The sequence below is a fragment of the Vipera berus genome (assembly GCF_964194415.1).
Source record: "Vipera berus genome assembly, chromosome: 1".
NCBI lineage: Eukaryota > Metazoa > Chordata > Lepidosauria > Squamata > Viperidae > Vipera > Vipera berus.
The window spans coordinates 245,577,032-245,601,933 of record NC_138202.1 but is presented as its reverse complement, the minus strand read 5'-3'; positions in this window follow the sequence as shown (position 1 = coordinate 245,601,933).

Below are 24,902 nucleotides of genomic sequence, written 5' to 3'. Positions count from 1 at the left end.
TGTATATGTATATGTATATGTATATGTATATGTATATGTATTATTGCTCTTTTAGATAAACTTTTATGCAGTTTCATGATAATGTATATTAGCTCATATTGTTTTGGAAGCTGCTAAACACAGAGAGTTTTGAAAAATATTTGAAGTGCAATCTTATGCAGCATCAATAATTCAGTTTGGTTTACTTTCAGGTAAATGTTTATAGAACTGTAGCTATAAGCCACTAGCAACACACTTGTAATTCGTCTTGACTTAGAAATAAATCCCATTGAGGTAAACAATGATGCCTCTCATCTAAGCAACATAGGACTGTGGCTAAAAAGCTTTAAGGCTATGATTCCTTAATGATTTTATTTTTGCATATATATCTGCTTCTACATTCTCAGGAGGGTCCCCCATGTGTACAGCACACACAGCTGTAGCATTGGAATAAATTATATTTCAGAATCGTTAAACTGAAGTGAAACACGTCAATGGCTTTCACAACATATGGTTGTATAATACAACTGCTTTTAAGTTAATTATGCCACTTACATTTTTGCCTTATATAATCCAAATTATTATGCACTTTGATGATATTGTTTTGCACTTAAATCATGCTTTCCAGCCAAAAATTTCTATATTTGAAAGTTCTTCTGTCTGTTGCTCTTATTTTTTTGCCATTTGAAATGAAGAGGTTGCTTATAGCTCCAGATTAATATCCATATGGTGACCATATTAGACTGAATGAATGGTTGGATAGATGGATGGATGGATGGATGGATGGATGGATGAATGAATGAATGAATGAATGAATGAATGAAGTGTTTCTATGTGGAGAAAAACTAACATCCTTTCAAATCAGATAGTTAGATATGTTGTATTTTGCTTGAAATGTTCAGCTACAGAATGTCAACCATTCTTTTGGCAGAAAATGTAGGGTAGGTGAATGGTTTTTTTAATCAAGATTTTGTTTTGTTAGGAGAAAGAAATAACCTTTTTTTATAACTTACTCCTTCTCCAAATTCATTTCTTCCCGACCCATTTGCTACATTTTTAAAAGTCATCTAATCACAGTTTTAGTACTGCCATGCTTAGATGAACAATCACTTTGCCACCTGCATGATTCTGATCTTTGGACTTTTAGAGCAAAAGTACTACAGTATTTGGTACGATCCCTTGTCACTGTTATTCTAACTGTATAGTTACTACAGGACAAATTTACTCAACCTTCCTAACCTGATGAAAACTCAGTCCTATCTAACATACTTATTACCTTCTCTGTTTCAAAAAGCTTTTGTGAAGAGAAAAGTGGAAATGGGAAAATCCACTGAGTATCACTTAATGGAAATGTGGGTGAATCAGATGCCAATGAATGGCCACCCTGCTCTTCTAAACTATAAACCTGCAAATTTCTAGAATTCCACTTGTTCATTATATCCAACTATTCTTGCGTCTAGTATTTTTAAGCATCTGTAAATAAAGTTGCACATAAAAAATATAAGAAATTAAAAGAAGGACTAAAGGAACCTCTACTGACGGTCAATCTCCTCCAGTAATGGAATTTCCAATATACCATAGTGACTGGTTTACTATCTATCATACTTCCTTCTCTTACATCATATTACCATTTAAATATTGACTTTCAATGTTTTTCTGACCATTTTTTCCTCTGGTTTAAATTAACATTCTGAACACTATGAATAACTCTGGCATTTAATAAATGTGTGACATTATTTTCATCCTTCCTTCCTTCCTTCCTTCCTTCCTTCCTTCCTTCCTTCCTTCCTTCCTTCCTTCCTTCCTTCCTTTCCTTCCTTCCTCAAGTTTAGACTTCCTGCCAGCTTTCCCATTGACTTAAATGACAATCATAAAGCCAGCAACAAGTTGAAAATCTAAAGCTAGGAGATAGGTAAGTGGCTACTGCTGGATGGAAGGGGGAGCAAAAGGTTCTATGAGTGATTAGTGTGAAGTGTAAAGGGTCTTTTAGCAAGTGTAAAAGAGACAATGTGTGGGTAGAGGATACCTAACTATCTCATGACCTTCCTTGTCAATTTCGCCATTGACTTTCTTCCTGCAAGCTTCCTACAAGCAAACCCTTTGCTATTACAAAGATTGTAGGGAGTGTTGGCAATCACAATAAATTTTACAGTTCCTGCTGGCTTCCCCATTGATTTCTGGGAAACTGTCAGAGAGCATTGGAAATGAAGACCATGTGAGTGCAGCAGACTGTGCAGCATTGGTGCTGAAGTAGCCATGACTTTACCAAATTTCATTCCCATGGGAATTATGGGTCCAAGCATTCTGTAAGTTAGTCCACTTGAATTACCTTGCTTTAATAACTGTCATCCAATTGAAGGACACAAGCAAACAAACAAACACAGGACTAATTTACTATTCCTGCTGCAATTGTTGCTGAGATGGTGGTTGATTTGGAAACACTAGCAAATGATGATAGCAGTAATAGTAGTAATAATAGGAGCAGTTGTTTGTACACTATCTCCTTTCTGTTTCCATAGAGCTGTTAGTCGGGCCTCCCACTTGGATTGTTATATCTGGGCCACAAAAATTTGGATGAGCACAAGATGGCAGCCAACAGTATCTAGAGCAAGGATGTCAAACTTGCAACTTCACATGACGTGACATATTGTGACTTTTTTCCCATTGCCGGCAATGGGGTGGGTGCGGTTTCACTATGACGCATCCGGCCCATGGGCCGACAGTTTGATACCCCTGATCTAGAGTCACCTTGCTGCCATCTAGGGTCATCCAAGCCCTACCCCACATGATGTGGTTTGTTAAGGATGAGGCAAGAAGTGGATAGCTAGGGTCAGCTTGTCCAAGTCAGCTGCTTTCTTTCTTTCTTTCTTTCTTTCTTTCTTTCTTTCTTTCTTTCTTTCTTTCTTTCTTTCTTTCTTTCTTTCTTTCTTTCTTTCTTTCTTTCTTTCTCTTCATTCAACTTAGATGCTGCCTAACTCCAATTCACTCTGGTCAGCTCACAGAATAAAAATAAAAATGCAAGCAGACAATCAAAATAGAACATAAAACATCTGCCTTCATTCTATTTATGCCATAAATTTCACTGTTGCTCCATAACAAGACATCTGCTACTTAAATTAAAAACTATATTATGCAATAGCCTCTCTTCCTTCCTTCTTTCTTTCTTTCTTTCTTTCTTTCTTTCTTTCTTTCTTTCTTTCTTTCTTTCTTTCTTTCTTTCTTTCTTTCTTCCTTCCTTCCTTCCTTCCTTCCTTCCTTCCTTCCTTCCTTCCATCCATCCTTCCTTCCTTCCTTCCTTCTCTCCACTTTCTCCCTCCCTCTTCCCCTTAAAACTAGACTGCAGTATTATATTTCAGCTACTGCTGTACCATAACTGGCATATTTAGGGCAGGCAACAAAAAGCAGACTTTTACAATGGAATATACAAATACTACCGCTATCCACTGATAAAATATAATTAAGGACACATCCCTAAAACACATTCTGCAGTATGACAGAAGGCTTGACAGCCACCTGGGCTGTTGTAAAACTGCAGCTGGATGTATTTGTGTTAATAGTGTATTGGCAAATACTGGAAATAGAAAAGGCTTTGCTTTTTTAAAGAGATTTGAAGGTGGGATTAAAGGAGCATCATTACTCATAGTAACTACACTCTTTTTTGGTCTCAGTATATAATCCAATCTTGGGGACATCTCCTAAAATGTTAATTCATGTACAGCTATGACAGAATAGCCTTTGTAGAATTCTTCTGTGAAAAGAAAACACACACCCATTAGCAAGGGCAGAGAGTACTGTTTGCTCTCTGACAATAAAGCTGTTTACAATAGTGTATGTTTCCAATTCTGCAAAGTACAATTTCCTATTTTGTAAGTTTTCAGAGGAAATTATAGCAACACATACAACGAGCACAGCTCATTCTCTGAAGAATCATGGATCATTCACAGAATGAGCCCAGCTGTTTAAAACTTCTGTTGCACTCTTAAGCAGACACTGAAGATTACGCTGCAATTGTATTTCTGGAGAACGGATAGCAATTAGGGCTAACACATTCAAAAACAGTTCAGCTTTGAGGATATATTAGATGATTAATTATAGGGCAAATGTTTTCTGGATTTTTTTTTAATTGCAGGTTATCGTAGAGGGAAGAAGCACAGAACAGATGAGAAACTGCCATGAACCAGAAAGAGAATAATTTATTTATCTCTGTACTGAATTAGAGTTGATGACCTTGAGAAGGTGGTAAAAATCAATTTTCCAAATGAAGTATTTTTATAAAGGACAGGATCCAAGTGACCATGAGATGTGCTTTCTATTTCCATTTATTGTATGATATTAAATAACTTAAGCCAAGGGATACTCTAGGGGACTGCTTTTGATGTAATACTGAACTTGTGTTTGAGTAACTTTATAGCTAATGAAGATATGTCTCACTTGAGGCACAAATGGCCAGTGTTATGTATGCAGGCACCTGCATAGCAACAGCCACCAGGGGGCGTTGGCCTGGACAGTTTCGGCAGGAAACCTAGGGCCAACCCCATTGGCTGTTAGCTTACCTGGCCAGGTATATAAGGAGGCCAGGTAGCCCTCATTCCCCAGTTCACTTCCCCTTCCAATAAAGAGCTGAACTCACACACCGGCTGGCGTCTCTCTTGCGTCTGACCCACTACACAATAGCCAGGATCAAGCTATCATATTTTGGACACATCAGAAATCTATAATATTGCAAAAAAATAGAAGGAAATAGAAGACTAGGATAGCCAACAGCAAAGTGGATGGACTCAGTTACAGAAGCAGTGTGTGCACTATTGGGAGACCTAAAGGGGCAGGTTGGGGATAGATCTTTCTGGATAAGATCTCTTTATAAGATTGCTAAGAGTCAACGTATTATCGATCACATCATCAAATGAAGCGTAACTCCTACTAACTATAGCAATAGCAATAGCCCTTAGACTTATTTACCACTTCACAGTGCTTTACAGCCCTCTTTAAGCGCTTTACAGAGTCATCATTTTGCCCCCAACAATCTGGGTCCTCATTTTACCGACCTCAGAAGGATGGAAAGCTGAGCCAATCTTGAACTGGTGGGGATTGAACTCCTGGCACCAAACTGAATTTAGCCTGCAATATTGCATTCTAACCACTGTGTTACCATGGCTCATATTAAACTATATTAAACGTATGCATACTGGGGTTTTCTGGCAACACTATAGATGTATAGAAATTTGCGTTTTCTTTTTTTCTAGGAAGTTTTATTTTCATTACTGTGGTTTTTAGTTCACTGCTAGTTTATAACGTCTAACATTTGGAGTCCAGATAATGCCAGTCAATTTTTACCATTAAATGATATTTCTAAACTAAGAGAAAATTAGTTGCCATGTTGTTGTTGTCTTCTCATATTATAACTTCTGATTTACAGATAAAGATACTTTTTAAAATGAATATAGTTCATAATAGGATACATATCTGATGAAAATAATAAAACATGGCATCTGTGTGTGTGTGTGTGTGTGAGTGTGTGTGTGTGAGAGAGAGAGAGAGAGAGAGAAAGAGAGAGAGAGAGAGAGAGAGAGAGAGAGAGAGAGAGAGAGAGAGAGAGAGAGAGAGAGAGAGAGAGAGAGAGAGAGAGAGAGAGAGAGAGAGAGAGAGAGAGAGAGAGAGACTTGTGGGTACCATGATTGTCTTTGTCAAGATTTCTCAGCATTCATCCAGCACTTGCTGAGCTGAAAGCCTTTTTGAGTACTTCCTGTAGTTAACTGAAAACCTCTTCCAGTTATTGCAAATCCCAAAAGAAGCAGTTCAAACTGATAAAGCAAGGCAGCACAACTATTTTGCCCCTAGAAGTAAAGGGTTTATTTTATTTGAATCTTCAATCTTTCTTTAAACAAATATCGATTTAACCCTCCAGTGGCTTACATTCAGACCTGGATCAGTTAGTCAGTCAGTCAGTCAGTCATAGTCTCTCTCTCTCTCTCTCTTTCTCTCTCTCTCTCTCTCTTCAAAATGCTACTTTTAGGAATATTTGCATTTATAAAAAGATAAATTCACATATTTTATTTTATTTATTTTATTCCTTTCTTCCAAGTATAACATTCAAATTTCACATCAAATACATTACTTTTCTTCTGCATTAAAGGTTTATATCTTTCCACTTAGAAATATCTCTTCCCCCAAAAGGTTACACGTGTCTGGGTGCACACACACCTTTCTGTGCGTGCTTGTTTTCGATCACTTATTTCCATTGCTAGGCCTACTTTTAGCATAGACTGAGTTTTATTATATTGTCGTGCCTCCATCGTTCCACTTGATTTTCTAACTGAGGACTGAAAATGGGATAAGGTTCGAATTACTCCAAAGCCTTAGAGTAATTTTGCTAGCCAAAGAGCTTAGAATTCCAACCTTCTGATTCTTGAGAAGGATAAGGCTGTAATACTGCAGTTAGTCATTAGCTGCTTGGGACTCTGAGAATTGGGATTCACTGCTGAATACTATGACAGGGGCAGAAGGCAAGACAGGAAGGAGACTCACACTGAGAAAAAGATTGGAGAATGAAATGAGTGGAAAAGTCAGAAGGCAGAATCATTCTTTCCACCTCTTCTTGACAACCATCTCTGGCCTACACATGCATGATTAGTGAGGGCAACAGAAAAATAACAAGACAGAGATGGTCTATAATTGTACTCCAGGTACCGGGGAAGAAAGCCATCCTCTGAGACTAGAGTAATTGTTTGCTTATTGCTTAAGGTGCAAGAGAGTGTCATCCACTGTGACCGGAATGGAAAAATATGAGAAGGCTGCTGGTCTGCTTCTGCTGCTGCTAAAAGGCCTGCACTGTTAAACAACTCATGCTATTTTTTATTTCTAGGGGTGCAATAATTTGGGGTTTGCTACTGCTCAGTTAATTTCATCCAGATTTTTTAATACCCAGCCTTGCAGGATTCATGGGCAAGTTAGGAAATCCAGCTCTAAAATGCATGATACCATCATCCTTTCTTCATAAAAAGTATCAGAGTGGGATTGTGTAATTCTTGATGGGCTAGTTAGTCAAAACACTGGTGGGAACATTATGAAATATTTCAGTAGCGTTAGCAGATGTCGCTTTCACCTTTAGTAATAACTGGACATTATGGGTTATCATTATTAATAGTTTGTTATCACTTGAGTGGCACCAGGCCTGGCTACAGGACATATTTTAATTGGGGTTTTAATTGTGTACAGGGTCAATTTAATATTTTTTAATTCGGTTTTAACTTTTGTATGTTGGATTTTTTAATTCCCTGTAAACCGCCCTGAGTCCTCAGGGAAAGGGCGGTATATAAATATAACTAAATAAATATAACTAAATAAATATTTCTGCTATTCTTATGCGTCTTTGCAGTAAGCTTGACTACTTCTGTTTACATCCACCCACCCCTTCCTAGTTGACTTCCTAGAATAGTGGTGCAATTAAGGTGCACATCTAACCTTTTGAGATCATTTCAACCTTCAAAGGTTGATGTAACTTTTAGAGGGAACAGGACCAAAAAATCAGATTATTATTTTTTTTTTGTGTGTGTGTATGTGTGTGTGTGTAAGGGACGCGGGGGCTCAGTGGGTTAGGACGCTGAGCTTGTCGATCAGAAGGTCGGCAGTTTGGCAGGTCAAATACCGAGTGCCGCGTGACAGAGTGAGCGCCTGTTACTTGTCCCAGCTTCTGCCCACCTAGCAGTTCGAAAGCACGTGAAAATGCAAGTAGAAAAATAGGGACCACTACGGTGGGAAGGTAACAGCGTTCCGTGCGCCTTTGGCGTCTAGTCATGCCGGCCACATAACCACAGAGATGTCCTCGGACAAGCGCTGGCTCTTCGGCTTTGAAACGGAGATGAGCACCGGCCCCTAGAGTCGGAAACGACTAGCACGCACGTGCGGGGGAACCTTTACCTTTACCTTTTATGTGTGTGTGTGCATGTGTCTGCACTTTGGCAGAATTTTAAGGGCAATTTGTGACTTAAGAACAAAACAAAGACCTGGTCAAATTGTCAGTGCAGCACTCAACTTCAGTCAATGGAAATTGCATACTCCTGTCCTTAGATTGTCTTTCTTAAACTTTTTTTTCTCTCAAGAGATTTTCAATTTTTTAAAATTATAGAACCCCACCCCCCAAAAAATAAAGGCTTTTGTTACATTTATCCATATTTACCATATTAAAAAGTAACATTGATGTACTCTTAAAATATGTATCAAATCGTATAAAAATAACAATAGTAAGCCTCAGATATTTTGTATGAAAAATCTATATTTTTAACAAATAAAAAATGAAGAATGTTGTTTTAAATTTTTGCAAATATCTTTAATAGTGGAGTGGAGTGCAGTTCAGTGCAGTGCAGTGCAGTAGTATAGAGTAGAGTAGAGTACAATACAGTACGGTAGAGTAGAGTAGAGTAGAGTAGAGTAGAGTATAATATAGTATAGTATAGTATAGTATAGTATAGTATAGTATAGTATAGTATAGTATAGTATAGTATAGTATAGTATAGTATAGTATAGTATAGTATAGTTCCATTTATCTACTAAATCAAATCCTCTAGAGGCATAAGACCATACAGTATAACCATTCAAACAGAATACCTGTTTTTCTCCAGATTGATGTGTATTGCTGTTCCCAGCCCAGAAGGGTTGGGTAATAGGTTTTCTGAATATGGAAGCAATGAACACACCATAGGAGCACTTAAGGTTTTGTTCCAAGGTAGCATATGAAAATAATAACATATCATGAGATAGTAATAAAAGAATATTCAAGAATACATTAAGACAAAGAAAGAACAGCCTTATTCTCATTTTACTAGTAAGAGAACCGAAGGAGATGACAATGGGTAGAGCCCTCAAGAGCCACAAATATGCAGCAACCTCCCAGTTCAGTCTGCATTGAAGGTAAATCCCATGGGGGTCTCTGACTAGCTTCTATAGGCTCTAAATCACCATGACATCTGTTTTTGATGATCTTATTTCACCAGAGTTTGCCAAGGGCAAGTCTAATTTATCTCATGCTTGGAACGCTTTGTCTATCCCTGTCAAGAATGGGATCTTAATTTTAATGGTTAAGGAGTCTTAGTTTACATCAGGAGGTGATGAGATCATATCTAGGACAAAGAATATCTGTTTTCCAAGGTCTTTGATTGACATTGAGAAAGATCATCTCACTCTTCACAAGTGACCCATCAAGGATGGAACAAAATAAAGTATACCCAAGTATAACTTTTTAATGATCTAAAATGGTTGCTTAATTCTGTATTACACATTCAACCATTTCATGGGAATATAAAGTTCTACCTCCATGCACCTAACAGAATGAGGCATATGTATACCTCTAATCCTCTACTGTTATTCCAATAATAGTAACAGCCCTACAACATGCTCTTTTTACTTAGTAAGTGAAATTTCTGTCTAAACGGAAGCTTCATGAAGCCCAGTAACTCACATATAATCAACTTCTGTCTTAATTATGTCAAGATTAGGCAGGCAGGTCATGTTTAATAGGACAGTCTTTTTATAGGTAGGAGTCATCTACAACATATAGTGTAAGAGGTGTAACAGCCATTATGTAGGACAGGCAGAAGACTAGCAGAACACATCCATGAACAGCAACTAGCAATCAGAAGACATGATGAAAATCTCCTTAATATCACATCACATAATCAGATTCAACCCCAGCTTTAATTGGGAAATGGCGAGAGCAATTCTTCTTCCTCCTCCTCTTTCCTCCTCCTTTCTTGATGCTATATTGGACCCTACAGATATTTGGGGGTATTCATGATAGTACTCAGTGCAGACCTTTCTGCAGTTTGCCAATAATTACAATGAGCCACCCAAGAGTGAGACAAGAGAGACAGCAGCAGGGGAATGCTGTGACAGAAGGCTGTGAATCATTCACATGTAAAGATTAGTGCAGAGGCAAACTTAAGGAATTCTGGTCTGAGAAGAGGAGATAACGAGATCATCGTCACTGTCTCTCATTGGGTCACAGTTTCTATCTCTGAGTCTCTGGAAGATCAATTCCTCAGCTTACTGATGTACAGGTCATCTCAATAGTACAGAGTGGAACTGGTGAAGGCATATGTTTTGCCTAGAACCTGACATCACTGGATTGCAGTAGCCTCTTCATCAGTCACCCACATTTTTGCTTGAGATTAAGAAGGGAGTCTCCATATATGTAACTGGATGTGTGGGTCTGCCTTCAGATAAGGCCCAGAACTCTGAATCATGTAAGGAAGAGGCAACACAATCCCTTTCTCTATTCATGATTTTGACATTTATGTAGTGGGTGTAATTGAACATCTTCGTCAATCTAAGTGAGCACCTTGGAAGAAAAGCATGTTACAATGGAAATGAACTCATACATTCCTTTGATTGCAACACACCAGACAGTGGCAGCTGGGGGAGGGAGAGGGGGAAGGAACATTTTACACATTGCCAACAGAGCCTTTATAGTCTGTAATGCACTTTATAACAACTGGCTCTTAATGAAAGAGATGTGAATATGCAGCATGGAAAAGAGTGTGTTCAGGTACAATTAAATAGACACAAAGAAATATGAGATTATATGGTGCAAAAAGCCCAGTGAATGCATTTAGGAACAGGAAATGTAGCATATTCATAGGGTGCAAAATGCGGCCGCGTGGGTGCTTATGGGAGTATCTTGATACTCCCATGTTACACCACTCCTGCACGAGCTGCATTGGCTTCCGGTTGCCCTCCGGGTGCAATTCAAGGTGCTGATAAACACCTTTAAATCCCTACATGGCTTAGGCCCCGGGTACTTGTGAGACCACCTGCTGCCAATGTCAACCTCCCATTGCCCGGTCCACTCCCACAGAGTCGGCCTCCTCAAGGTGCCGTCAGCCAGGCAATGCTGGCTGGCGACCCCCAGGGGGAGAGCCTTCTCTGTGGGCGCACCGACCCTCTGGAACGAACTGCCCCCGGAGCTGCGGATGGCCCCTGACCTTTGGTCCTTCCGCCGTGACCTAAAGACCTGGTTATTCCAACAAGCAGGCCTGGACTGATCATAGTTTTTAAATTTGGTTTTTTTATTGGTTTAAATTGTTCTTATTTCTTATATTGTTTAATCCTCTTTTAATTTTTGTATTTATATCTTTTAACTTTTTATTGTTGTGAGCCGCCCTGAGTCCTCAGGGAGAAGGGCGGCATATAAATTTAATAAACCTTAAACCTTAAGTAGAACATACTTGTACACTCTCATGAGAAGATGATCTATGCAGTTCAGCCTCTATCAGGCAGCCCACTTTGTATTATATTCAAAGGATTAATAAAGATACGTGTCTTTTGCTGAATACTGCAAAGAGTCTTTAAAGAAGAGGAATTTATCCAGATGATGGCAGGGCATGATGTAAGGAAAATGTTTGATGATAGCTTGTAATATATCCATTATTTCCACATGTTCTTCCCATCAAAGAGAGTGGACAAAGTCACCTTTTGTCTATGAAATTAGCTGTTGGCAGGAAACAGAAAAATTTGGCCTTCTCTATTACAGTTAGAACTTCCTGACAATTGCAGAATAATAGGGAGTAAACATCAAGTTTAAGTACTCTGCAAAATGTTGTTCATTGATTTTTTCCCCCCCTCTGAGCATAAACCTTGAAGATTCAATAACAGTTCAAAGGGCTGAACATCTAAGAATTAAGTACACTCATAATTACGCCTGGCAGGGGTGTGGAAAAATCGTGCTGCTTCTCCTGAAGTGGATATTAACCTCCTACCTTTCCTTTATTTTATTTTTCCAACTATATTAAAGCCATTGGTTTGGGGTGCAGTGTGTGTGTGTACAGACAGATAGACAGATTGATGCACGCGCGCGCGCGCGCACACACACACACACACACACACACACACACGGAAACATATGAAACTGGATTCAAAATTTAATCCCTGGGCCTGTTGCAGATCAAACCACCTGCAGCTAGTTTGTGACTCAATCAAAACAGGACCATCAGGAAGTGTTACCATATTTTTGTTTCTTTTTAATATATATACAGTATATAGTTGCCAGTTATTATTTTATTTGTTGCTTTTTCTCAAAGAAGAAGAAAGACAAATCTGGGAGCAAAGTATAAAATCTGAACATATACAGTACCATACTTTGAAACGTTCACAGTACTTGTCATGAATTATCCAAACATTCCTACCATAATGTTATAGGCCAATAATGTTATTGTCATATTATAAGTCACAGAGTTGGAATGTGCAACTTAGGGCTCAAATGCAAATCAAAGCAATCTAGACAGATGACTGTCTCATTTCAATTTAAATATATATAACAAAGGGGAACCCACCATCTCTCTGAATAATTGGTTTACTGTCACACTGCATTGATTGAGGTTTTCCTCCCCAACAATCAGTTGTTGTTCTGCCCTCTGCAACCATGGAGGGAAAATCTTAGGTTTCAGTGAACTTGAAGTGTGCTATCACATTCCTCTTCTGACTACTATTTTCAATATTCAACATACCTGGCATCTTGAACCTCTCTTTGCAGGACTAGAAGATCTGGTTCCTTGATCTTCTTGGAACTTTTTCCAGCTTGTTTGAATCCTTCTACACATGGTCATGCAACAGCAAATGGTTATGTGGTGTTCAAAAGCCCTGGAGTAGAAACAGCAGCCATTGCACAGAGACTACATTGCAGTTGTTGTGGAAGAGAGAATTTGAGCATTTAAGGAATTTTAAAAGCAAAAAAGAACCCCGACCATTTACGAAAAAAGTTGGATTTTTGTGGTAGAGAAGAAAAATGATAGTAAATTGGATGATAATATTCATCCTGCTATGGATCTATTTACTCCCCAACGGGCTTCTCTGATGGGATTCTTTTGCATCCTTAGTAGGAATATTTGAATAGTTATCTCCAATGTGCAGTAGTTTCAATGGAGTGTGAGTGATACTGATGAAACATATTGTTAAATGAGAAAATAAGATATGGAATTTAAACCAATTTTAAAATTAAATACTATATTAATGAAGAATTGACACCTAAAGATATTTAGAATTATTAACTTTCTTACCTCAGTTTAAACTAACTTAACTCTTTTGAGAGTGCCATGATTTTGATTCCAAACCTAATTTTAGAAGTTAGCCATACTGTCTATTTAAAAGAATTTCAGCTAAGTCAGAGCTTTATAGACTGATACCCTGAGGCTGCATGTGTCCCTGAAAGTCTTGGGTGAAGATTCTCCAAAATGTGGTTATCAATTTGCAATGTTTAACTTGATAAAACGTGACAGAGAACCAGTCCTCAGATTAAGAACTCCCTGCTTAGGGATGATATGAGCCTTTTGTAGCAAAATTTAAATGAAATACACAATGGTTTAAGTTTATTACATAATAATATTTATATAGTATTATACAATAATATTGTTCCTGTTTACTTGTAAATTCAACTTAAGGACAGATTTTGAGAATGAAACTCTTTCTTCAACTGGTAACTACCTGTATATGAATTCTATTCTATTCTATTCTATTCTATTCTATTCTGTTCTGTTCTGTTCTGTTCTGTTTGTTAGATTTAAAATAAAACAAATAAAATACTTTATTACCAAGGCACAATTCTTATGTTTCAGAGAATGATCTTCAGCCTAGAAAAATGTGTAGACTCTTGTTTTAAATATTGTTCAGTACTATGCTATGAAACATCTAGCCATCCTGATCATTGGCTATATATTAAGGGTGCACAAATACTCAGTAGATTTGGAGATTTGACTAGATCAAATTTCTGAATGAAATCAGCTATCTCCAAATTGAGTTCCTTGATATTCCACACTGATTCTTTTGTAGTTCTGTAAAACCAATGAAATTCATGTAGATCAAGGTTATAGGCAGAATGCTTGACTAAGCTGTATTTTATCATTAGCTCACCTTCATATGAACATACACGGTGAAGATTGTAAAACAGAAATAATTTATTTTCTAATTAAATTGGAACAAAGCATGTTGATGCATTTCAGTAAGGAGTGAAAGAAGTAATAGCTTTTAACTAAATCCCAGGGGCACACTAATTATCAGCACAGCATCCAGGCAGGGCATGAATTGGATTTACACTACATTAATATGGACAGCATTTTGTTTTCTTCATTTGTTCCCTTTTAAAAAAAATTATTAAAAGTGTTTTTTTAATTAAATAATAAAAGATAATACAAACTAAAACAAAAAGGGTAAAAGAATAAAAGAGAATGATAAAAAAGAAAATGAGTTCCCACCTTTATGACAAATATAAACCATTTCACTATCTTTTTACCTCCTTTTAATTAAAAGACATAAAACTCTTCATCTCATAATTCAGCTCTTAACTATAGGTGAATCCAATAAGCAGCAAGAAGTTCAAACAGAGCCCCCAAACAGAATATAAAATAACAAGTGTAAAATTTATTATTCCATATATTAACAGTGGGGGGTGCGATGGCTCAGTGGTTAAAGTGCTGAGCTTGTAAGCTAGAAAGCTGTCCACCCAGTTTGAGACCTGAAAGCCGCACAACGGGATAAAGTCCTGTTATCTGTCCCAGCTCCTGCCAACCTAGCAGTTGGAAAGCATGCAAATGCAAGTAGATTAATAGATACCACTTAGATGGGAAGGTTTCACCATTCTGTACACCTTTGCTTATAGTCATGCTGGCCACATTACCACAGAAGTGTCTTTGGACAACGCTGGTTCCCTCGGCTAAAAAATGAAGATGAGCATTGTGCCCTAGAGTCAGACACAACTGGACAGGGAAAACCTTTCCCTTTATCTTAACTATAAGCATGCCTCCCCTTCATGGATTACTGCCTTGTCGTGGCGAAGGGGCTTGCGTAATTCAATGAAGCTATGAGCTATGCCGTGCAGGGCCACCCAAGACGGACAGGTCATAGCAGAGAGTTCTGACAAAACGTGATCCACTGGAGAAGGAAATGGCAAACCACTCCAGTATCTTTGCCATGAAAACCCTATGGACAGTACCAAAAGGCAAAACGATATGACGCTGGAAGATGAGCCCCTCAGGTCGGAAGGTGTCCAATATGCTACTGGGGAAGAGCAGAGGGCTAGTACTAGTAGCGCCAGAAAGAATGAAGCGACTGGGCCAAAGCCGAAAGGACGCTCAGCTGTGGATATGTCTGGTGGTGAAAGGAAAGTCCGATGCTGTAAAGATTTTTTCTCTATAGGAACCTGGAATGTAAGATCCATGAATCAAGGAAAACTGGACGTGGTCAAACAAGAGATGACAAGACTGAACATTGACATCTTAGGTATCAGCGAACTAAAATGGACAGGAATGGGTGAATTTAATTCAGATGACCATCAGGTATACTACTGTGGGCAAGAATCCTTCAGAAGAAATGGAGTAGCCTTCATAGTCAATAAAAGAGTAGGAAAAGCAATACTGGGATACAATCCTCAAAATGACAGAATGATCTCAGTTCGAATCCAAGGCAAACCATTCAATATCACAGTAGTCCAGGTCTATGCCCCAACCACCAGTGCTGAAGAGGATGAAATTGACCAGTTCTATGAAGCACTACAGCACCTTATAGAACTAACACCAAAAAATGATGTTCTTATCATCATGGGGGATTGGAATGCTAAAGTAGGAAGCCAAAAGATAACTGGAATAACAGGCAAGTTTGGCCTTGGAGTGCAAAATGAAGCAGGGCACAGGCTGATAGAATTCTGTCAAGAGAATACAATGGTCATAGCAAACACTCTTTTCCAACAACCCAAGAGACGGCTCTACACATGGACATCACCAGATGGTCAACACAGAAATCAGATTGACTATATGCTCTGCAGCCAAAGATGGAGAAGCTCTATACAGTCAGTAAAAACAAGACCAGGAGCTGACTGTGGCTCAGACCATGAGCTTCTCCTTGCAAAGTTTAGGCTTAAACTGAAGAAAGTAGGGAAAAGCACTAGGCCACTCAGGTATGAATTAAATCATATCCCTGTTGAATATACAGTAGAGGTGACAAATAGATTTAAGGAATTAGATCTGATAGACAGAGTGCCTGAAGAACTATGGACAGAGGTTCGCGACATTGTACAACAGGTAGCAACCAAAACCATCCCAAAGAAAAAGAAATGCAAGAAAGCAAAATGGCTGTCTGAGGAAGCTTTGCAAATAGCTGAGGAAAGGAGGGAAGCGAAAGGCAAGGGAGAAAAAGAAAGATACACCCAATTGAATGCAGAATTCCAGAGAATAGCTAGAAGAGATAAGAATGCCTTCTTAAATGAACAGTGCAAAGAAATAGAAGAAAATAATAGAATAGGGAGGACCAGAGATCTTTTCAAGAAAATTGGAGAAATGAAGGGAACGTTTAATGCAAAAATGGGCATGATAAAGGACCAAAATGGCAGGGACCTAACAGAGGCAGAAGAGATTAAGAAGAGGTGGCAAAATTACACAGAAGAACTATACAAGAATGAGCTTAACGTCCCTGATAATCACAATGAGGTGGTCACTGACCTCGAGCCAGACATCCTAGAATGTGAAGTGAAGTGGGCCTTAGAAAAGCTGAGCAACAACAAAGCTAGTGGAAGTGACAGTATTCCAGCTGAGCTATTCAAAATCTTAAAAGACAATGCAGTAAAAGTGCTACACTCAATTTGCCAGCAAATTTGGAAAACTCAACAATGGCCACAGGATTGGAAAAGATCAGTTTACATTCCAATTCCAAAGAAAGGCAGTGCCAAAGAATGTTCAAACTATCGCACCATTGCACTCATTTCTCATGCTAGTAAAGTCATGCTTAAAATCCTACAAGCTAGACTTCAGCAGTATGTGGATCGAGAACTACCAGAAGTGCAGGCAGGATTTCGAAGAGGCAGAGGAACTAAAGATCAAATTGCCAACATACGCTGGATCATGGAGAAAGCTAGGGAGTTCCAGAAAAACATCTACTTCTGCTTCATTGACTATGCTAAAGCCTTTGATTGTGTGGATCATAACAAACTGTGGCAAGTTCTTAAAGAGATGGGAGTACCAGACCATCTTATTTGTCTCTTGAGAAACCTATATGCGGGTCAAGAAGCAACAGTGAGAACTGGACACGGAACCACTGATTGGTTCAAAATTGGGAAAGGAGTCCGGCAAGGCTGTATACTGTCGCCCTGCCTATTTAACTTATATGCAGAGCACATCATGAGAAAGGCAGGGCTAGATGAATCAAAAGTTGGAATTAAGATTGCCGGAAGAAATATCAACAACCTAAGATACGCAGATGATACCACTCTAATGGCAGAAAGTGAAGAAGAACTAAAGAGCCTCTTGTTGCAGGTGAAGAAGGAGAGTGCAAAACCTGGGTTGAAACTTAACATTAAGAAAACCAAGATCATGGCATCCGGCCCTCTCAATTCCTGGCAAATAGATGGGGAAGAAATGGAGGTAGTGACAGATTTTATTTTCCTGGGCTCCAAGATCACTGCAGATGGGGACTGTAGCCAAGAAATTAAAAGACGCTTGCTCCTGGGGAGGAAAGCCATGGCAAATCTAGACAGCACACTAAAAAGCAGAGACATCACCCTGTCAACAAAAGTGCGTATAGTCAAGGCTATGGTCTTCCCAGTTGCAACGTATGGCAGTGAAAGTTGGACCATAAGAAAGGCTGAGCGCCAAAGAATTGAGGCCTTTGAACTGTGGTGCTGGAGAAGACTCCTGCGAGTCCCTTGGACCGCAAGGCGATCAAACCGGTCAGTCCTAGAGGAGATCAATCCTGACTGCTCTTTAGAAGGCCAGATCCTGAAGCTAAAACTCAAGTACTTTGGCCACCTAATGAGAAGGAAGGACTCACTGGAGAAGAGCCTAATGCTGGGAAAGATCGAGGGCAATAGAAGAAGGGGACGACAGAGAATGAGGTGGCTGGATGGAGTCACTGAAGCAGTAGGCGTGAGCTTAAATGGACTCCAGAAGTTGGTAGAGGACAGGAAGGCCTGGAGGAATGTTGTCCATAGGGTCGCGATGGGTCGGACACGACTTCGCAGCTAACAACAACATAAGCATGCCTACAATGTGGTCCCAGTAATCTAGTATGAACAAAAGACTGAAATTCAATCAACAAAGAGGAACAGTTTCTCCTTTAAAGAAAAGAAACTCACAAAAATCTCTTACTTTAAGTGAAAGGACAATTAGATACAAATCTAGATACTGTTAGATTAGGACAGGCATGTCAAACTTGTGACGTCATGTGATGTCGTGCAATGTCATGTGACGTTGCATGACGTATCATGACTTTTTCCCCATTGCTGGCAATGGGGTAGGCGCAGTTTCGGAGTGACGCATCCAGCCCATGGGCCAACAGTTTGACATGCCTGGATTAGGACAGTAAAATGACTCACAGAGAAAGAGGCTTGACTGTCATGTTAACTGTAAATAAATACAACACAACATTTTTCCAGTCTAGATTGGAATAGGTGTCAGCGAGTCCAAAAAGAATCACCCAAAATAAATACATATCCAATTTTAGCTCTCATTGAACCAACCAATTTTATGTTTCTTGTTTTTATGTAAAACAATCTTACCCTTTAATCCATTCAGATGATATTGATCCTTGCTTCAAATTCTTCAAAACTTTAAGAAGCCTCTTATTCCAATTGCTCTCTAGGATTGGCATTTTAAAAAAAAATAAGTCTAATAATTCTTGTTCATATTGTTCTCAGATAGATTTTTCTCCAAACCTTTTTCCATAACAGCTATTTTGGGAACAGATTGTTCCTAAGAACACACAACACAACTGACATTATTGATTCAAGGTCCTGAAGCCAGTCCTCAAAAATGCCCTTGAATAGCATTATAAGTTGCTTATCTAGTTGCATCTTCAATAACAAAAATATTCTGTTTCCTATGAAATTCATTTGTTTAAAATTAATTTTAAAGTTTCAATATTCAAAATCAAGCATCCCAACATTTTCTGAACCCTTAGTCTGTTTAAAACTTTCTGCAGCCAAAATTTATTTTGCTTTTTGCTGTTTATTTTAAATTCTTAACACCGAACATTAATCATTAAGGGTTGAAGGCACTCACCAGCATTTCCAGCCTTGTCCTTTTTTGAAGATGCCTAACTTCTTTAAAGCAATTAATAGGCAATTTCTGAATGTGATTAGCAAAGGAAGCGAAAACTTACTGTCCTTTGAAAGAACACTTTCCTGTTTTCCTGGTCACTCTCGCCCTCCAGAGACCATTGCCTTCTTTTGAGGAACAACTGTATGGAGCATAGCTTGGGCAATCTTGCATCCTCTTGAAAGAACTGATTTACTGGTTGGATGCTTATTCTTTGCTGCAGTCATTGGCTCCACTTAGTGCAGAACTGTCTTGAGTCTGCTATTCTTACCCAGAAACCCCTGTATTCTTCATTTGTTTCTGATGGACTAGCTAGATAATCTGAAATGACCTCATTATAGTTAGTGTCTGCAAAAGAAACTGTGTTGACAAACAATTCAAACTTTAAAGTTTCATCTTTTCCTAAATCTGATATTCTTTAAACAATGCTCAAACAGTATTATCCTGCAATTGTTATATTTCCAAATGATGAAGATGTTCAAAATGTTGCCATTGCATTTGCCTCAATCTTCTAAAATGGAACACAATGTCCAGTTTATTTTACAAAATGGGACTGCTGGGCACATACTGCCTTCTGCTTCCAAATAGTGAGCATTTTAATTCAGCAGTTGTCAAGGACCTGGGTGTTGCTTGAGTTGCCATGAAATTCCCCACCCCACCCCAATTCTAAGACAGGTAGCACACCTTACCCAAGACAAATGGGTACACTCTGTTTCACTGATCTCTTTGCTGAACATTTCCAAATGAATAGTAAAATTCACAGTACTTGTTTGATGTAAGGCTTCTTGTTTTTTAAGCCAGACAAGGTATTTTAGAGAGGATTTATAGAAATATTTTTTTAAAAAAGAAATGCTCTTTCTGGACCTGTTCCTAAATTCTTTTGTACCATTTTAAACCATGACTTCCATCTTGGTATCTCAATATGGTTTGGGCTATAATTTTCACATTCTTTTGCCAATAGCCATCCCAGCTAGACCTGAAGCAAGCTGATGCCTTTTTGAAAGCATCAAGTTGCCTATCTCAATCCTGAATGTGATGTTTATGCACCCCATTTCCATTACCCAATTTATTTTGTAAGCATTAAAGGCATTCCATCTTTGATAATGGGTCACTTTTGCCTTAGCTAGATTGTTTGGGTTACTTCAGTGAATCCTATCACATCAATCTAAAGAAAAGTTGATTTGTATTTCAGGATATATAATACTGTCTGAGGTATCTCAACAAATTAGATTAAATATGGGCTCTGCCAAGTACATAAAATGGATCTGAGATCAGAAAAGAACAGAATAATAATACTGAAAAGGAAAAGAAATGCATCTGCTACAGTTCTATTTCTGAAATGGGAAGACAGCGCATTGTCACTTGGAAAAAAGCTGGTCTAGGAAAAATGTGACTTTTCTCAGGAAACAGCTAATCAAAAGGCTGGCAATAGGTATCAAGAAAGGGTGCTTTCACTTGTTCACTTTTTTTATTAAGTTCTGAAATTGAACTCAGGGGAAGGTTTCAAAAACAGTAGAGTATTAATACATTTAAGCCAATAATTTTTGAGCTTATTTAAAAGTTGCATACTACAAAAGCAGGTTCATTTTATACCGAGTTTCATAAGGTTTACCATGCCCCTTTCAATATATTGTGGGTAATTTTGAAAGGCATCAAGTTATTTTTTTTTACAAACCTGCCTATAGGGTCTACTTATAGGGCAGAAGCCTTATTGAAAATAATGATGATGCTAAGGTTGACACTCCACTTTACAACAGCATCTCAGTTCTTTATTTTTTTTAAAATGCAAATAGACTAAAATAAATAAAGTCAGGTGTGACACCGATCTTGCAGGACATCAAAGGGAATGACTATAGGGGGACCCAGGATCATCACACCTGCAATGAACTAATGATTATTTGAAATACCAGCCCAAAGATTTCTTGCTGGCTTAAGCAAGGGATTGAAGATGTTAGGAATGTACAGATCATGAATGGATGCTTTGATTCAAGCAGGCTTAGACAGGGAAGCTGCCTATCCCCTTGAAGCTTCAGGCTGCTAGGCTTCAACCTGTATGTTAAATAGAGTTTCTGTTTGGGATTTTCATATTCCAGACTGAAGTAGCTGGTGGAATTGAGCCAGTCCACTGGATGCTTCAGGGATCAAGGCAGAGATACTCCACTTTCCAAGTGCTGATATCACCTCAGTTCAGTTCAACCTGATGGTTAGACTGAAGTGGTGACTCAAAAGCTGCTTTATCGAGCCAAGGATGTACCATTTCTTTCTAGCGAATAATGAGCCTTTTTCTGCCTTGGAAGATGGCTATGAATATGGGAAAAAACCCAAACTTCTTCAGCAATATACATATATTTGGGGTTTTTTTCTATATTTATATGGGCATCCTAAAACATATACCCCTACAGAACAGAAAAGAATGTGATCAGCTATAATAAACCTATAGGACTTTTTTAAAGGAAGAGCCCTGGATGTTAATATGGAATTTTATATGGAATTGAATAATTGCAAATTATTGTAATTTCATTAATATGAAATTAAATATCCATTGTTTAAAGCTATATGTAGCTGAATAATTAATCTTGAATGAGTCTTCTTTTAGTTGCATGTCATGCTACCTTCTAAATCTATTGTTTGTACTTAAGGTCACAGAATATCACTCATTTAGAAACATGTCTTGTTTACATTTGTTTCAGAATAGAATAGAATAACAGAGTTGGAAGGGACCTTGAAGGTCTTCTAGTCCAACCCGCTGCTCAGGCAGGAAAACGTATACCTTTTCAGACAAATAGTTATCCAGTCTCTTTTTAAAAGCTTTCAGTGTTGAAGCATTCACAACTCCTGGAGGCAGGTTGTTCCACTGATTAATTGTAAGGAAATTTCTCCTTAGTTCTAGGTTGCTTCTCTCTTTGGTCAGTTTCCAACCATTGTTTCTTGACCTGCCTTGGAGAATAGCTTGACTCCCTCTTCTTTGTGGCAGCCCGAGATATTGGAACACTGCTATCATTTCCCCCCTCGTCCTTCTCTTCATTAAACTAGACATACCCAATTCCAGCAACCTTTCTTTATATGTTTTAGCCTCCAGTCCCCCAATCATCTTTGTTGCTTTTCTCTGCACTCTTTCTAGAGTTTAAACATCTTTTTTACATTATGGTGACCAAAACTGGATGCAGTATTCCAAGTGTGTCTGTAAGAAACTTTCATTGTTTAACCATTGCTATTGTCTAGCTTGCATTAAGTTTGTCAGTTTCACCTGTTCAACGTCACTCATAATGATCCAAGGCCTTTTCTCACGATTCAAAGTTTTTGTCCAAAACGACATCTGAAAGTTTATAATGCCATAGTATTAAATGAGCTGGTGTTGCTCAATGAGCTACGTCTTGCTTGCTTAAACGTTATTGAACTAACCACAATTAGCCTGGTCTGTATGACAAACAAACCCAAAGGCACCCAGTACAAATCACAATGACAAACAAGGAAAAAAATGAAATTATATCCCACAACTGTTCTATTTTCATCCTAATACCACATATATAATTCACAGGATTTGTGTCTTGACAAAACAAGCTTTGTCATTTTGTCCCACTTGCTCCCCTATTGAAGCCAATGTGCAAAGCTATAAACTATGTTTCACAAAGCATGAGTAGTTGGACTCATACCCACAATTAGCCAAACTAAACCAACTGCATAAGATAAGAGGTAAAATAAGATAATCTTCTTTATGGTCATTTTTTTTCTCAGAACAAACTGACACATTAAAAAAATGCTGATGCCCGCTCTCAATACACACATATGCACATACATATACACATATTGGCTTGACACACTGGGGATAATCTCAATAGCCTCATTCTTTATTTCTAGTTACTTGACATTACTACAAGGTTCTTTTAAGTTAAAAGGAGGAAAAGAAATCCCTATCACTTTTAGTCTTTAATTCTTTCTCTGTTTTTTTTTACTATTGTCTCATGAAAGGGGAGGAGAATTATCTCTAATCCCAGAGATTATTGGTTTTTTTTAGAAATAATATGTAATTAGTAACTAGTCATCACATGAGTTTCTGTGAGAAGTGTCCTACTTGGCATATGTCACCTTTCCACAGCTATAGCAGAAAGTGCCTCTTTGTCCATACAAAACAGTGCACAACAGACAAGCCAATTAGAGCAGCCTGTTTTCCATCTGTTTTCGGAAGGGCCTGAACAATAATGTGTTCAGATTATATTTGCAAGCACTTTATTTTAGGAAACAGCATCCTAATTTGTGAGAGTGGTGTGAATTGCTTTAAATTTACTTATTAATCACAACTTCTAAAATAAGGAAGCACGAACAAATGCAGAAACATAACAGGATAAATATAGGCTGCTTTTAAATTAAAGAAGTAAAATTGAATCTAAGAGTGCTATTTTACTTTATAAATAAACATTTAAACACTCTCAGTTTATAACATTGGCATGGAGACCTCTGCTTCATCTCTATCATCTGACACTTTACGTCTCTGATGTTAATCCACTTAAAAAGTTACTTGTCTCTGTACTTCTTCAGCATTTTTTAGAAAGCCTTTATAGTAACACAGCCTAGGTCAGTTTGAATATGTTTTGCTCTAAGTTAGTCTCAAGGACAAATAGCTTTTTAAGATTACTCTGTCAACTATTATTTATTATACGTGTATATCATATTTACCTTGATTTTCCTTGTGATTCTTTATAGCATCTTCTCTGATGCTTTCAAACACAATGTTGCTCTTTCAAATTTGATTCCCCCCCCCTCAATTTATAGTAACATGCTGCTTATTTTCCCCTTACTTTCTTATTTTTGGCTAGGTACCTTGAATAAGAAGTTGGGAAAGATACATTCATTTATTAAAAGCTGCATCAACTTGATGCCGAGACTCACAATGCCACTACATTTTATGGAGGGGAAGGGAAAAGAAAATGAAGGAATAACCAACAGTAGGGCTGAATATGATACTGAAATAACATTCTAGTAGCATTTTCCAGCATAGCAGCCTAGACCAGTGACTCCATGCAGACAGTAGGTTGAACATGTAGCCCACCATACTGTCCCATTCAGATGTTAAAAAAGTGCTCCAGTTAAGCCTTCTTTTCTGAAAACATTGTGCAGTGAAGGTTTTCTCTTGGAAACACTCATATGTTCACTAAGAAAAGCCTTAATATACAGGATTAGTTGCACAGTGATATTGACATGAATCATACTCCTCTATGCTAAATGATTAGCTCATGTGAAAGACTCCATGCATACAGCTATACTCTCATGAACACTCAGGTTTACCACAAGATCATAAAAAGACTAATAAAGTAGAATATTTGTAGCTCAGGGTTGAAATGAGGGGTCCTTGGTGCTCACTGAGCTTGGTTGCTTTCTTGTAGATCTTTCATTACCCAATGAAACAACTGTGCTGATGTTACCTATTTTATTTATTTATTTATTTATTTATTGATGGGATTTATATCCCGCCCTATCTCCCGAAGGACTCAGGGCGGCTAACAACAAAACATATAATAAGTACATAAATCAAGATAAAATGAAATTGAGAACATCAGTGCAATAAAAATTAGAGAATTTAAAAAATGAATTAAAAATACTAAATATAAATTAATTAAAATGCCTGTCAGTCCAGGTCAGCCTGGTGGAAAAAGGAGTGTTTTGAGGCCGCGGCGAAAGGATTGGAGGTTTTGGGCCATCCGAAGCTCAGGGGGGAGCTGATTCCATAGGGTTGGCGCTCCCACAGAGAAGGCCCTCCCCCTGGGGGTCGCCAGCCGACATTGCCTAGCTGACGGTACCCTGAGGAGGCCTTCTCTGTGTGAGCGTACTGGACGATGGGAATTTGTTCCCGGCAGCAGATGG